This window comes from Lissotriton vulgaris, chromosome 9 (genome assembly GCF_964263255.1).
Source record: "Lissotriton vulgaris chromosome 9, aLisVul1.2, whole genome shotgun sequence".
Taxonomy (NCBI): Eukaryota; Metazoa; Chordata; class Amphibia; order Caudata; family Salamandridae; genus Lissotriton; species Lissotriton vulgaris.
The window spans coordinates 473,379,616-473,396,087 of record NC_141697.1 but is presented as its reverse complement, the minus strand read 5'-3'; positions in this window follow the sequence as shown (position 1 = coordinate 473,396,087).

Here is a 16,472-nt window from a genome sequence, read left to right as displayed (position 1 = left end):
TTTGCCATCAGGTTTCTGAGTAATCACCACTAGACACACCCAACTTGGACAGCTCTTGACCAGCTGGTTACTATTCTTGCAAGGAGGAATATCTATTGACGAGCCTCCAGTACTCCTCTAGGAAAATTATTATTAATCCCGACGACATCGCTTGTCTCCATTGGTGCTTACCACCCATTCCAGTCCAAATCTTGTTGTGACTCACCATTCCTTAGATCCATCAGCATTCCTATATCTGGACCTTTATTCAGATACTTGGACTCCCTTATCTCTATTGCTGTACTACAGAGATTTTTTTTACTATCAGCTTTGCTGGAATGGGAGCCCATCTACCTCTACTTGTCTGAAGTAGCCCTTTCAAGTTGATACCAGCCTTCCATCCATACCAAAAACCTATAAAGTATGTATGCACATAGAGCCCCTTATATTGCACACTCAGTAATTGTGCAAAAACCTCGGATGACTGTTGGCCACGGTTACAGTTTATTTCTCAGCACCCTGATGAAGGAATTGGCTGTAAACTTCTCACCTCCGAAACGTGCGTCAGCGCATTTCTTGTGTATTTGTTATTGTTATGTACTGTAACCTTATGTATGTCATTGTATATTTTGTGTTGTTTCTTTATTGATTTATTTATTTATGTTTGTGTTTTGCTTCTATTTTTGATATGCACAATGTTTATTGTCTCTCGTCATGTTTATGGGGCTCCATAACAATTGATGTCTACTTATGCTGGCTTTTATGACAAATCTATGTATATGTGTGATATTTAAATATTATTATACAAATCATTTATACTTTTTGAAAATTATAATAAAATGTGAAAATTACTTGTCTTTGGGACATGAGTATTTATGGATATGTTACCTTTTTTTGAAAGTATGTTCTAGGGAGACTTCTTGTTGTTAGCTTTTGTGTTTCCCCTGCTCTCCCTTCTATTTTGTTCCAGGCGCCCTCCTATGTTTTTCTATGACACCCAACTTGAAGCCTCCACTGGTTCGATGATGCCTCCATCCAACATCTCTCTTATCAAGCTCTTAACCTCATCTCGTATAACAATTGGCACCTTTCTCAACTTATGCTGTGTTGGCACCGCATCTTTCCTCAACACATTCCTGTGTACATACCCTTTCAGTTGTTCCAACTTCTCTTGAAAAACAACATCTGCCCCACGCAAAATGTCCATGAGACTTCCATCCTCAACCACCATCACCTGTAAGGGAGCCCTAGGATCCCTCATGCAAAATTCAGATTGCTCAGCAACCTTGGCCAAATTAAGGGCTGCTTTCAAAGAGGGGTTCTTGGCTGCCCAAAGTCTCTCTTGAATCTTCTTATTGTTACATTGAATGATTAACTGATCTCTGAACAGTCCATCCGTCATGGTAGCAAATTTGCATTTAATGACAATTCCCTCAATCTAGGTATGAACTCATCAATGGACTCAGATTTTTCTGATGTTGGGTATAAAACATAGTGTTTTATGACTAGATTCTCCTCCTTGCCTCCAATCTATAAACTGCCTCTTTATACTCATCAGGATGGGTTGCCCATTTGCCTATAGTGCTTGCGGAAAATATCTAAAAAATATGTCGTCCTTCTTTACCTAATGTACTCCGCAACAACGCTTTTTTTCTCTTCGGACTAAACTCTTACCCATCCAAAGCATCTAATTACTTTTCAAATATCCAAATCCAATCTTCCCATGGTATTGGTGGGTGCCCTGTTTGTATTAAGATTTTTGGTGGTAGCACCACAGACACTTGTGGTACAGACATAATACAGAGGCATATTCTCAAGGACTTATCGCAGAGTTAACAGCACTCTATCGCAGCTAAAGTGGCGATAAATGTATCGCCCCATTCACAAGCTGGTGCTAACAGCCCATACCACCAGTTTACCTGCGATAGCACTTGCAAAAAACATCGCCACTGATGACCCCCACAACTATCGCTAATGAGATGCAGAGTAGGCATTCCCTTGCAAAAACCCGTTACAACACCACTCCGCAACATTCTCAACGACCAGCCAGATCGGCGATAAGAACCCGAAAGAGGTGATAAGGCTCATTAGCAGCAGTAAATTGACAACTGCCCTGACCTGGTGTAAAGTCGGATGAGAGCCTGCACCAGACAAGGGAGCCCAACCCAAAGCCACACCTAAAGGGCAACAGATGCCATGGAGCTACTGATCATGCCGCTCGGAGCCCCAACAGGCTCACAACACCCGTCGCCACCACCCCAAGGCCTGCCACCCTCCCCCTAGCCCCCCCGCCCTCCCTCAGACTACCACAGAGGCAGCGCAGACACGGACCTTCAGAAAATGCACTAGCCTCACAGACTTAACACCAGAGTATGTCATTGCCCCCCACAGGCTCAAAAGGACAACCATCCTCCGCATCCTGAACATCATAGCCCACAGGCTGACGGTACCAACACAGCGGACAACCAACATACCTCCACAGACAAAGCTGCCGGCTGTGCTGCATCTGTTGGCCTCTGGTACCTTCCAACCAACAACATACAGAGTTGGAGGGTTCTTACACCCAGGCTTATCAAAGTTCTTCAAACCTGTCCTGGATGCCATCATCAGCTTGGTACCCTAGTACCTATACTTCACACTGCGCAGGAACAGCTGGAGACCAAGCAAGGCGTCTACGCCATAGCTGGCTTCCCGCACGTGTTGAGGGCAATTGACTGCACACATGTACTACTTGTGCCCCCTGCTGGCACTGCACATTATTACTGCAACAGAAAGCACACCCATTCCATCAATGTGCAGGCAATAGTGGACCACCGGGGACTCTTCGCCAACGTCGTCGCCAAGTACCTAGGCAGTGTGCATGATTCATACATCTTCCAACAGTCCATCATCAACCAGCGCTTCCAGGATGGCACCTATGGAAATGCATTGCTCGATGGTTAGTACCAAATGAACACACCACACACCTCAAATACACAATCATGTAATCCACAACTCTCGGAATGCACAGGTCACAAAGTCACATATAACATGCCAAACAACATGCCCACACACCAGACACAACAGCACAACTCACTGTGGGAACCTGGGCTAGCCATGTACATGAGACATCAACGTCATGGCACCTCAGCTACACATTAGAAGAATGTGGGAAGAGGGAGGAACCATGCATGTGCAAAGGAGGCGATGTGACCAATGAATGAGACTGCACAGAATGAAAAGTGTGGCGTGGATGAGCTGGACAGACTGCAGTATACAGACCACTGACATATCCATGTCGCCATACACTGCTGGTGGTGGTAGTGTTGTGGACAGTGGATGCAACCATGTCACCCCACCCAGTGGGGGAGATTAAGGAAATGTAGCTTGTTACGTCCCCCTCTAAAAGCGTGTGCGGAGTGGGATGGCTCGGCGTACGCCAGGCTAGCGTAGGGGTGTCAATAAAAAGCACGTAGCCCTGGGCCTGATTCTCTTCTGGATGGCAAACGTCCCTGCCAGGGTAGCGCCAATCACCCGTCCACGAGGCCGACGCCGTGAGTGCTGGTGCCTGCAATCCTGTGCGCCTGCTGCACCGCAGGCCGCTGGTCCCCATAGCTGTCATACCCGCCCCTGTGCATCCAAGCATCACTGCTCACATGCAGACACCGGTGTGTGTCAAAGAGGGCCACCACATGCCGCTGCAAGCTCCAAACCCGAGGCCCCCGATCTTGGCAGCCTCCTCAGACCATCACGGCCTCCGCGACACAGGCCCGCAGTACTCCTTTCTAATTGACGTAATCCACTGGCATACACAGTGGAAAAGTAGGTCACACATTTGGAACTGAGTCTTGATTACACCATAGCAGAGAACATTATTTATGGCTGAGTTTATCTCACTAAACTCCCTTCGATGTGGTGTCAACAAGTCTGTGCATAGGACTCCAACCAAACATGTCTGTGGGCCCTTGCTGACTGCGGCAATCGGCCTACACAGTGGTCCTGCAGGCCTCACACCAATCCAATGCAGTCCATCACAGGCAGCACACGGCATCGTCGCAAGCTGCACATCTACTCAGGTCTGGTGCCACTACCTCCGTCAGCCACAAATCTAATCTACATTCCATTCCAACATCGTGGGTTAGAGATCCAGGAGGAGATGGCTAGACAGCGGTTAAGCCGCGCTGACCGCTGCCTTTGGCAGACAATGTGGCCAACTAGGTCACACTTTTGGAACTGAGTCTTGATTTCTTCATGGCAGGGTTCATGTCACAGTATGCAAGGAGAGGAGTAAGAGGAAGACACGCTTCAGTCCGGAGGAGAAAAGGCTCACCTTTATGGAGGTGATGGGACACTACCAACAACTGCACTGGTGCCACTGACTCTGTGCGGCGCTGGCCTACCACACGTGGCTGTGGGCCGCTGCTGACCGCTGCCTCCGGCACACACTGCGGTGGAGTAGGTCACACAATTTGAACTGAGTCGGGGCTCTCTTCATGGCAGAGTTCATGTCATTGTACAGGCCTCATCGCAGAATACATCCCCTTTCAACTCTGGTGCCACTGAGTGTGTGCCCAGAAATTCATGGGCAATCTCTAGTTGAACTTCGGTGTCATCTGAGCCCATGGGCTGGGGGTTGTCTTTATCTTCATGTAGCTGATACTTACATAGTGGAAAAGAGGAGTCTGTAGCATTCAACTCCGCCATTAGCCTGTTTCTGCTTGCTTCTGCTGTTTGCATTATGCCCTGGAAGGACACCTTCCACTGTCCCCCGCAACCCTCCGCAACATTCCCCTTGAATATCGACGAGGACCCGCTCAGCTCGTGTGGCTCTAACTCAGTGCACCGCAAGTCACAGTCCTGTGGCAGTATGCCTGTGCTGGCTGCTGTGCATCCGGGGCCACTAACTCTGTGCTGCTCAAGTCAGAGACCATTGCTGTTCGTACCTCGTAATGCTTATTATCTGCTCACTGTAGTGGTTTTTGCCAGCACCAATCAACCGCTGAGGTGTGGCTGACTCTACCCAACACCCATCCAGCACAGGTGTCATTGGATATGTGACCGTGGCAATAAAAGGGGCCAGGTGCAAGTGCCCATAGCCAGTTCTACTAACTCACTCAGTGTGTCCTTGTGATCATTATGTAGGCATGAGGGACCATTCCACATTACATGTCCCAGGTCTACATTGTGGTATAGACCTGGGACATGTAACCGTGTCGTACCTCCATGTGAGCGTAAGTGGGGTGGACAGGCGTACAACAGTACAGTGTAGGGGTGTGGCTCCTCCACACATGGATCTGGGTGTGGTTCAGTGTAGGCCTTTTTGTGTTTATATTGTCATAAGGCTATGATTGTGAAAAGTTCTTCACGCATTGATTATCACGAAGCAATGATAACTGTACTTGTATCTATTGAATGATGTTCAAATTTCTGTTTTATTTGCAAGCAAATGAAAACCAATGGTGATATCAACGTGAGACTATTGTTCTGTTATATATTGCATGAATTTGTGTTAACATTTGCCAAGAAGTTGGTATAGCAGGTAGAATTTTCCCTTAGCTGTGCACATGGTTTATTCCTGACTACCGTCTTGAATCAACACACAAGTTCATGTTACATGAGGGATTGGCAGCTCTCTTACACCGTGTAGCACGCTTTAGTTTGATTAATTTTTTTCAAACAATTTTTTTACACTCAGGACTATCTATTTGTAGTTTGTGGTGTGCAAGTGACAACCTTCTATTCGTTAATCAGAGTGGGCTTTGCCAAGGATGTGGCTGATGCGTGTGTCTCTGTTGTAGTGTCTGCGCCACTCGTCGCGCAATCGACAATGTTGGTATGTGGCATGCCCCCGGTGTGTGTGCTCGGCCGAAGGGGTACATGGGGGAGGGCATGCCCGCTCGGGGTCAGGGATCACACATGCCAACTGTTGTGTGTGTCGCTATTAGCGCAGCATGAGCCAAAAATGTACCCTCAACTGCATGTCGAGTTTAGCCAGGCAGGTGCTCTACATCTGTGTCAGCCCTATCCTTACAATGGCCTACACACACGTGGCCGGCCACCTTCTGCGCACATCATCACTGTGTCATAGTATGGCTTGTGGACATGCGCAGACAGCCATGACAATGGTGTGCCGTAGGGGTGCAAGTGATGAAACCGTGCTACGAACACTAGTAAATAGGCTCGGGGGGAAGGAGGAGCAGCAGAGAGACTACGTAATACACATTGATGCCACTCATTTGCAACAAGCAGTACATGTCATACAGGAATCACTAAGTCACACATATCACACACCAATGAACCAGTGAGCCTGCCAACACATCATGCAGTATGTAGTCTTGACTCATGTCTCTCTACGCTGTCACAGGTGACCAAGGATATGCACTCTGCGCTTGGATGATGACACCCCTCCGAGCCCCAAATACACAGGCCCAGAAGCAGTACAATTTGGCCGACAAATGCACCAGGGGCACCGTGGAGCACACATTTGGCGTGTTGAAGTCATGTTTCAGGTGCCTGGACGTCACAGGTGGAAGGCTCCTGTACAGCTCAGACCTTGTGTGCAAGATGATCATTGCATGTTGTGTGTTGCACAACATACCTGTGTGCAGCAAAGACCCATGGATACGAGTGCCAGATGCACTGGACGATGATGATGAAGATGAGGCAGGTGGACCACACCCCACTGCAGTCACAGCAGGACTACATCTTTGACAATTTCTTCTCTGGTTGACGTCACATTCTGACGGTCCTTAGCAGTAATGGGACTGTACGATGACTGACCACAGGCACAGCATATGCAAATAAATGCATTCCAATACACATTCCCTGCATGCATGTCACTCATCTGTACAGGCACTTCAATCAGACAAGTGTGGGTGCGACATGTAGTGCTGACAATTTTGAAATTTGTTAATGGATGGTGGGTGTGTCACCTCTGTGCAGTGAGGCTGTTTAGGGTGTCACGTTTCGAACTGCCAGTTCTGTGTGTCACAGTTGTTATGGTATCCCAATATTCGGCGTTTCACATGTGTCCCAATTAATTCCATTTTGGTTGTCGTTTGCGGCCTATAAGTGACAACAGGGCTTCTTTTGGGCTCTGATATGTGCCGCCATGATGCAGGGATGCACTCTGTGATTTATGTCCCATGACGTGAGAGACATGTACGTAAGGGGAAGTCACTGCCCCTACATTAGTTCATGCTTTCATTATTGTTTGATCATGGACATTACACGTCGGTGTGCAGGGGGTATTGATTGTCCCTCTGCAATGTGAAGAGGAGATCCGGTTTCACAGTGTGTTCTATGTATATTTCCGCATTGGTGCAGGTTACATACTGCATATATGTCAATGTACATTGTGCTTGTTTGTGAGGAAATGCCTATCTGATGTGGGACAATAGTCATTTGTTCTGCATCACAGCTGTGGGGTTGTGCTCGTACATTGTCATCTCACTGTTTTTTTTCTCTGCTTTTATGGTGCATTTGCCCGCCTGACGCCTGGGATTTGCAGGCCTGTTGCTGGTTTTCGCTGGTTTTCGCATCGCGATTGGCCTCATCGCAACTTTTTTTGTGTGCATGTTTTGCATTTTTGCAGCGTTGCGTTGATTTTAATGCCGTCATTTGACACGCTATCTGGGGACTATCGCATGGTACAGCCATGTTGTGAATACTTAGTTAGAACAGCGTCATTTTCTAGCGATAGACTGCGATGTTGAAAGTTGCGTTAAGTTAATTTTGCGATGGTTATCACACATTCTTGAGAATATCCCCCAGAAAGTACTATACTGTAAAAATAAAAAATTGGGGCAATCTGAGACTAGAAACATTTCAAGAACCACAGGAGTGCATATCACTGTTGTCCCTCATAACTCACTGTATGTTGATGAAAAACTAAAAATGAAGAAATCCAAAATAGAAATACTTTAACTCACACAGGTACGCGTATCATCGTTGCTTGATCTGCATAACTCACTGTACGCTGACGGAAGAGTCTTGACCTGAAATGTCAAAGTCCCCTTTGCTGCTTGCACATCACCTCACAATTTGCACCTTAAAAATCCATGCCAAAAGCTGCAAGGCTGCAAGATGCAAGCCAGATTCGTGCTTCACCCCATAATGCAGTCCACATGTGCCAGCACAATGGGGTCCCAAGGGGATCGAGGCACGAGCCGCTGTCCCCTTGGGGAAGTTCACGCGGTGGAACAGTCCACACAGCGCGTGAGGGCTTAGGTAGGCAGGGGGCAGGGCTTAGCGCAAGCAAGGCAGGCGGCAGTTGGGAAAAAATGGAGGTTGTGGTGAGGAGTTTGGAAGGCTGTCGTTTTTGTGTCTGAAGCCTTGCTTTTAACCCCTCATTTTACTGCTAGTTTTTGGTGGGGTTTTTTATGTGAGGGTTGGTAGGCTTTTTCGTTTTGTGGCACAAGCTTTGCCTTTAACCCCTCAGTTTCTGTTAGTTTTCGGTGTTTTTTTCTTTCAGCTTTGCTTTAGAATGGCAGAGTCAAAGGCTGTGAAAGAGACACTGCACATTATTTATGATGCAGGTTGTGAGGACCTATTGCAGCCTGGTGTTTCTACAGTTTTAGCGGCGGTGGGGAGACACCAGAAGCGGATGGCAGCCCAAGGAGTTTCAGAAGCAGTGGCAGTTTGTTTACCTGCGAAGAGCCGGTTTCAAGTGCTACGGGGCAAGAACAAGTGGCGCCAACAAAGGGGGCGGGGCCAACTGTTGTTGCTAGTATTTTTCAGAGGTCACGAGCGGACAAGACAGCGGAGCAGTAACAGCTTTGGGGGCAACAACGGCGAGAGGATCCTAAGGAGTTCCAGAAGCGGGCTACTCAATTGACATCAGGTAGGCCTCAGTGGTGGTCTTCGTGGCCGCAACCTTTGACAGTCAAACCCAGTGTACGTTCAGTGGGGGTGGGTGATGACTCAGTGAAGGTAGGTTCCGGTTTCAGGGAGGGGGAGTCAGTTGGTAAATCTGCAGAACAGGTGAGAGTGGGTTCAGGTGCTGTGGGATCAAATAAGGCGACAAACACTAATAAACAGGTTATTACGGATAAGCAAGTCTTGGATGGGTCTGAATCCTCATCTGGGCAAGATTCAGGTACCGTTCACCCCATACATACAAAAAATACCTAACATGGGTTTGTCCATGCCCCTGGGTACACATTTGGCTGAGAAAACTAAGAAGAGGATTTGGGACCAGAAATTTGTTGATGTATTCAAGCATAGGAGGGGTCCAAGGAAGAAGAGTGGGAGCTTTCGAGGCGTCCCAGGGTTCCAAAAAATATTGAAAATTAGACTGCGGCATTTTTAATCTATGTAAGCGTCTATTGTGAAAAACATCAGGACAGGGCTGTAGCATTGTTTAAGTATATTGATATCATACGTAAGGCACACTTACAGTCCGGGGGGTTCGCATGGCTCAACTATGACGAGGAGTTTAGAGCTAGAGTAAGTATTTCCCATGATAAACCTTGGGGGGATGTGGATCAGGAACTGTGGCTTCAGTGGATGTCCTTGTCGCAAACGCCCGCAACAACACATACTGCAAGCGGGCTCCCAATTACTTATTGGCCTTTTCTGCCTCGCCCCGCCCAATTTGGGGCGGGTGTTGTGGATAGAGGACAACTACCAGTTACAGGATCCTGTTGGAACTTTAATCTAGGTTCCTGCATCTGGCAATTTTGCAGGTTTAAGCACCAATGTTCACAGTATGGTAGGAAACATGCCATCATCCAGTGTTTTGCCAACCAAAGGTTTGCGGATCAAGGAAAATCACCAAGAGGTTGGAGAGCTTTTCCACAGTTTATCTCAAAGGACACATACCCCAATTAAGTTATCGGTCATGACACAGTGTTTGGAAGGATATCCTGATGCGGAATCTGCTTCAAAACTCTATTGGGGTTTCAAGGAGTGTTTTAAGATAGGTAACCAGGGTCCCCGTTATAATAGATGGTCTGACAATTTAAAATCGGCTAAGGAGTTGCCTCAAGTGGTGCAGAAGAAATTGGATTTGGAGATACAGGAGGGCAGGTTAGCAGGCCCATTTAAGCACTGTCCTTTGAAGAATTTGAATATATCTCCTCTGGGCTTGGTTCCTAAAAAATTGGCAGGTGAATGTAGACTAATCCATCATTTATCGTGGCCGGAGGGCCAGTATATTAATGACTTAATTTCCCCGTCAGATTCCAATGTGTCTTATACATCTGTGGATGATGCACTGAGGATGGTACGCATAGCTGGGAGTGGTGCGGAACTTACTAAATGCGATATCCAGTCAGCGTTTCGTTTTCTGCCCATTCACCCATCGGACTTTGAACTGTTGGGCATGTTTTTCAATGATTCTTTTTACATAGACAGAGTCCTCCCCATGGGTTGTTCGGTGTCATGTGCACTTTTCGGAATGTTCAGCACTTTTCTTCAGTGGTGTTTTTCTGAAAAAAGTGGTCACAAACAGGTATGTCACTATTTAGAATATTTCTTGTTTATTGGCAAGGCCCAGTCATATCAGTGCCACAGATGCCTGAACATTTTCCAGAAATTGGCTGAGGATTTCGGCGTTCCTTTGGCTCTGGGGAAAACTGAGGGTCCGGGTACCAAACTTACATTCTTAGGTATTGAAATTGACACAGAACTTATGATGGCAATGTTGCCAGCGGCTAAGGTGAGTGAGATTAGGTCCTTTTTATTGGAGATCATTGACAAGGAAAAGATTCTGCTTAGGCAGGTTCAACGTCTTTTGGGCTATTTGAATTTTGCTTGCCGTGTGGTGCGTGCTGGCAGGACCTTCTGTGGACGTTTGGGAATGGCAATGTCTGGGGCATTTCTTCCTCATCACAGGATTAGGCTCACCAAGCAGATTAGGAGGATTTACTAATTTGGCTGCAATTTTTGAGGGACTTTAATGGAGTCTCTCTATATTTTGTTGATACCATCTGGCATTTTCAAATGTTTTCAGACGCCTCTGGAGCACATGGCTTTGGCATCTTTTGGGAGGGATGTTGGTGTGCGGAAAAATGGCCTCCACATTGGCTACAACAGGGCTGAAGCATAGCTTTTCTTGAATTGTTCCCTCTCATTGTGGGTATTTTAGTTTGGGGGAGGAGTTTAAGGACAGGAATGTTCTTTTTCATGCTGACAATATGGCTGTTGTAGAGCTAATTAACAGGCAAAAGGCAAAAGATGTGCCCGTATTACACCTGTTGCGTGTTTTTTTTGCTGCAAAGTCTCAGATTAAACATTGTTTTTCGTGCGAGAAACATTCCAGGTGGGTGTTAATAATTCAATTGCGGATGCTCTGTCTCGATTCAATTGGCAGAAATTTTGCAGTTTGGCGCCGGGGGGGGGGGGGGGGGGGGGTGGAGATGGCTGCAAAACTTCGATCCCGAATGACATCTGGGCGCTGGGGGAATGAGAATCGTTGATCTGGTGGAAAACTCTTTAGCCCCTTCTACTAGACGCAGTTATCGGCAGGCCTGGTTGGAGTTTTTAAGTTATGTTAAGTTACACAGAATGGTTTGTTCTTCAGAGGGTATCAGAGAGGTTATGTTACGGTTTGTTTTGCATTTGGTTAATTTGGGGTTATCTCATACAACAATCTCAGGAAAAATGGCAGGCATTTCTTTTTATAGTCAGTTGTGGTGGGGGAGTTTACGGGGGATGTTTTATTAAGGTGTATGTTGAAGGGTTTCGGTAGGGAATGTTCTGTTTCTTCAGAGCTGCGTGAGCCAATCACTTTTCACATGTTGGAACAAATTTTAAAGTAGTTAACAGTGTGATGTTATGATTTGTTGGAGGTTTCTCATTTTAGGCTTTGTATGATTTGGCTGTTTTTGGCGCTTTTAGAGTTTCCGAGTTGTTAGATTTGCGGGATAAGAAGGGCATGCAAGTAGAAGATATTCAAGTGCAAGGTGGGTCGGTTAGGATTCTTTCGAGGAAGTCAAAAACTGATCAGCGGAGTAAAGGCACTTGTATCTTTTTAAAGGGTAGCGGAGTGCAGGATTGTTGTCCAGTACGGGAATGGGAGTCATTTTTTGTTTCCTTAGGCCTGCAACGTGGGGACATATTCATTCACAAGAATGGGAGCAAAATGAATAGTGGACAACTTTTGGCAGTTTTGCGTAAAACGTTGGCATTGTTGGGTAAAAACCCTGCACTTTTTGGGACTCACTCTTTTCGGATAGGGGCAGCGACTGAAGCGTACAGATTGGGTTGGGGTTTGGATGACATTAACAAGATTGGGAGATGGAAATCTGATTGCTGTACACGTTATGTAAGGAAATGGGATGCTATTTACTATGTGGACTAATTTTGTTTTTTTCCCGGATAGGTCGTGTTAAAAGTTGTGTGTCATCAAAGAGGCAGACATGGATAGTGGGCCATTCATTTGTAAAATGGTCAGCCAGCTTCGCTCAACAGCAAATGTATGGTTGAGCTTTGGGTTTGCCTAGCAAGGGACATGAAGTTGTATGGCAGGGGAAAGAGATGATGAAGTGGGATGATTTATTTCCTATGCTTTCTGACCTGTCTTCTATACAGGTTTCCCTGATTTATTAATAATTCATTTGGGGGAAAATGATCTGGTGGCATTGTCCGGTTTATCCCTTTTGAAGAAAATTAAACTAGACTTAGCAGTGCTCAAGAATAACTGGGTATGTACAACTTTGGTTTGAACTGAATTTATTTACAGGCACCATTGGAGGGGAGCTCGCAACCACACAGAGATGGAAAGAGCTCGCAGGAAACTCAATCAGGAAATGAAAATCTTTTGTTCTGCAATGGGTATAACGTTTTTGGCTCATGAAAACATCACAGGTGCGGGATATCATCTTTTCAGGGAAGACGGGGTGCACTTGTCACAAATGGGACGGTCATACTATTTAATGGAGTTGAGAGATTTATTGGCAGACTTTTGGTGCGAGAATCTGTGGTGTTCATTTAATATCCACTAAGATTTGTGGCAGAAAACAATTTTTTGTTTATTTGGGGTTGGAAAGGTTGATTGGGATTGTACATTTCATGGGGGTATTTTTGATGAGAAGTATTGTGGGGAATATTTGGTTGAATAGCAAAAGTTTCAAGAATAATGACAATGGGTAATTGTTCCAATAATGTTTTTTGTAGCAACTTTTCTAATTTGTGTTGCCTGGCCTAATAAAGTGACCTTTTATGCTAAGTGCAAATATTTGGTGTGGTTGTTCTTATTGCGCGATGGGGTCCCAATGGGATTGCGGCACGAGCCGCTTTCCCCTTGGGGAAGTTTGCGCGGTGGAACAGTCCACTCAGCGCGTGAGGGCTTAGGTAGGCAGGGGGCGGGGCTTAGAGCAAGCAAGGCAGGCGGCAGTTGGGAAAAAAACGGAGGTTGTGATGAGGAGTTTGGGAGGCTGTCTGTCATATCTTAAAAGGATACTCTTGAAAGCTGCACGGGAACAGAGATGCTGGCTTCCGAATCCACCCAAGGCAATGACTTGGAGCTCAATATATATATTTAAGACTCCGACCCATTACCTCCGGGGGAAGGGGAAATTGGATAAAATAACAAACAAACAAGACGAGATCCTCTTGGTTGGCTCCGCTCGTAAGTCCGACCTGCAGACCTTCACTGGCTTGGATAACCTGTAGGGAAATATTACATGACATAACCATGTGACTCTGGCTCCCTCTCTACTCTTTCCTATTACTCCCACTAGTTTACACCTACCATTTCTGCCAAGAGTCTTGCCATCTCTTCACTTGGATATTGGCTCTGTGTTCAGCTGAAGTTCTATTAGGATTTCTCCCTGTAATTCACAACGACACTAAATGTTAACCTGCTCGCTTCTTTATCCTATCTCTATCTTAAGTCTTACTCAAACTACTCACTTTTATCTGTTCTTCTGCTTAGTTATCCTGGGTGCCTTTTCCTGCTTTTCAGTAACTCTGTTCTGTTAACTGTAAATATATTTAAGGTAGATGTTACTCTATTCAGTCCCAACCTCTCGACTCTACTCTGTAATATTTTATGTGTGGTTTCCTGACTTACTTATTCTTTGATTTATTCTTTCTGTGAATCTTCTCCTGTCTTTTTGACTAATGCTGCCTTTTCTGTTATTCCTTTGGGGATTTTCTGTACTAGCTGCTCCTTTGTCAATGCCTTGCGGCGGTACGAATTACCATTCACGTTTAACAAGGTAAGTATCACTTCAGTCTCTTTTTTCTTTTGTCTTAACTGAGTACATAAACGTTATTGTCACTTATCTCTGTCTTCTTCTTCTCTCACTCTCTCTCGACAAACGTTCCGATGCGACGAAGCTTTCGTGGAATATCTCCTCTGAACTCTTCTTCAAACTACAGGAATGCGCTGTAAACTTGTCCTCAGAATTCTCTCCGAAAATATTTTATTTTATTTTCGAGCCTTTAAACTAACTCAATGCTCATGAACCTAGAAACGGACATGTGGGGCTTAAAGTTTCCGTTTCTCCAAAACTCCGATTCTCTGACTGAAATTCCACTAAGACTCTGACTGCGCTTCCTCCTCGGGTCACGCCGTTGGTGAAGTGCGCAGTTTCTAGTCATCACGTGATTCACCTGAGCTCGGCTGTTTGAGGCTCTAAACACTGGACCGCTGACCGCGGCGAAACCCAGCGGCCATCTTGAGGTTCCAGTTCCTCAACATCTCGGACCAGGAACTTGTCCTTGGCTCCTGCCCAGCCCAATGACTCCGTGCAAAGGTGGTTGTTATGACTTGTAAATTAGGGATCCTGACACTGTCATTTTGTGACCCACCCACCCTCCCTATATATAAAAAAAAAAGTCACTTTAGGTCGGGAAGCATTTTCTTTTTTCGCTGATTGTCATTGGGGGCATTTTTTCTTGGGGGGTTGGATGGTCTGGAGCGGGCTTATCCTTCCCTCTGGGGTGGGGGAGGGGGGTTGGAAAGGTTGATTGGGATTATGCATTTTATGGGGGTATTTTTGATGAGAAGTATTGTGGGGAATATATGGTTGAATAGCAAAAGTTTCAAGAATAATGACAATGGGGTATTTGTTCCAATAATGTTTTTGTAGCAACTTTTCTAATTTATGTTGCCTGGCCTAATAAAGTGACCTTTTATGCTAAGTGCAAATATTTGGTGTGGTTGTTCTTATTGTGCGACTAGGTTGCTGATTCAGGTGTACATATCACCATGCAAACACACAAACCAAAACAAAGAAGGCTGCCAAAACGTAAGCACGCAGCCCGATCGAATATGCCTGCCAAAAGATTTACACTATAAATGACGATGGCCGCCGGTCGAAAACTTCAAATAAGGCTCCCAAAACATGACCATGCAATGCACATTCTACGCTATTAATATCGATTGCCTGCCAGATGAGACCATGCACCCCAATTCAATATGGACTCAGCACATTTTATATAGAGTGATGCGGCAGATCTGTGTTTTGGGCACACGTCACAGTCAGTTACGGCATGTCATCACTTTTTATGCAGGGGCACATAATGCCCCAAAACTCATATGCTCCCTTACTTGTTTACCAGGGAATCACAGCGAATGAGAGCGCAATGTACCTTGGCGGCAAACCCACAATCGGTTTACAATGGAATGACTTAGGGTAACTCCACTACCCTCCTCTTAGGTTCTTTTCCGTTGTTGCTGTACTCTGCTTGACTCCAATCATCATCCACTTCTGCCCTTACTTCTCATGTCCTTGTAAAACTCCTACTGACTAGCTCATTGGTAAAAATTGTTGTAAAGAAGATAAGGACCACTCCAATCAGGTGTGGTATACCTTCTTTTACTACGAACGGAACAGCAAGCAAGTATGTACACTCCCTGGCTATTCAGGAGACAACTCACCATCCAGAGAATGTTCAATTCAAATTAATACATGGAATCGGAAAACCATCAAATTCCAAGTCAAAGGACACAGACATGATGTCAATACAACACAGTTCCCCATCTCTGCTCGTATGCTGTCACTCGACAGAGATTAGATCAGAGGTCTCTGTTTCACTGGCCTTTGCGAGCCATCTTGTGCATGTTCTATAGGACAGGAGTGTCTGTCCCCTGCCTCGAAAAAATTGGGTCATGGATGCCAGATTGCAGGCTCAAGTTAAACGGAGATGAAACAGAACTAATGATTCTGGGTAATACCACTAATCTGCGATTGGAAATTTTTTGGCCACCAAGCTGGGGGCCTTCGCCTCCCCCCAAGGCAGCCATTAAAGATCTAGGAGTATGGCTGGACCAGAACTTAACAATGGAGGTCAGGGCCAACAAACTGGCCGGCACCTGTTTTGGAATCATACATCTGATTAGGAAAATCATGTCTTTGCTCCCAAAGGATGCAAGGAGAACAATAGTTCAGGCCCTGGTTACATTGCGACTGGACTATGGCAACTCCCTCTTTCTAGGATCACCCAAATATGTTGTAAAAAGATTACAGGCGGTTCAGAGTGCCGCCGCTCGAATGTTGCGGAGCATTCCAAGACATCAATCAGTTAGATTAGGACTGCGGAAGTTGCATTGGCTCCCGATC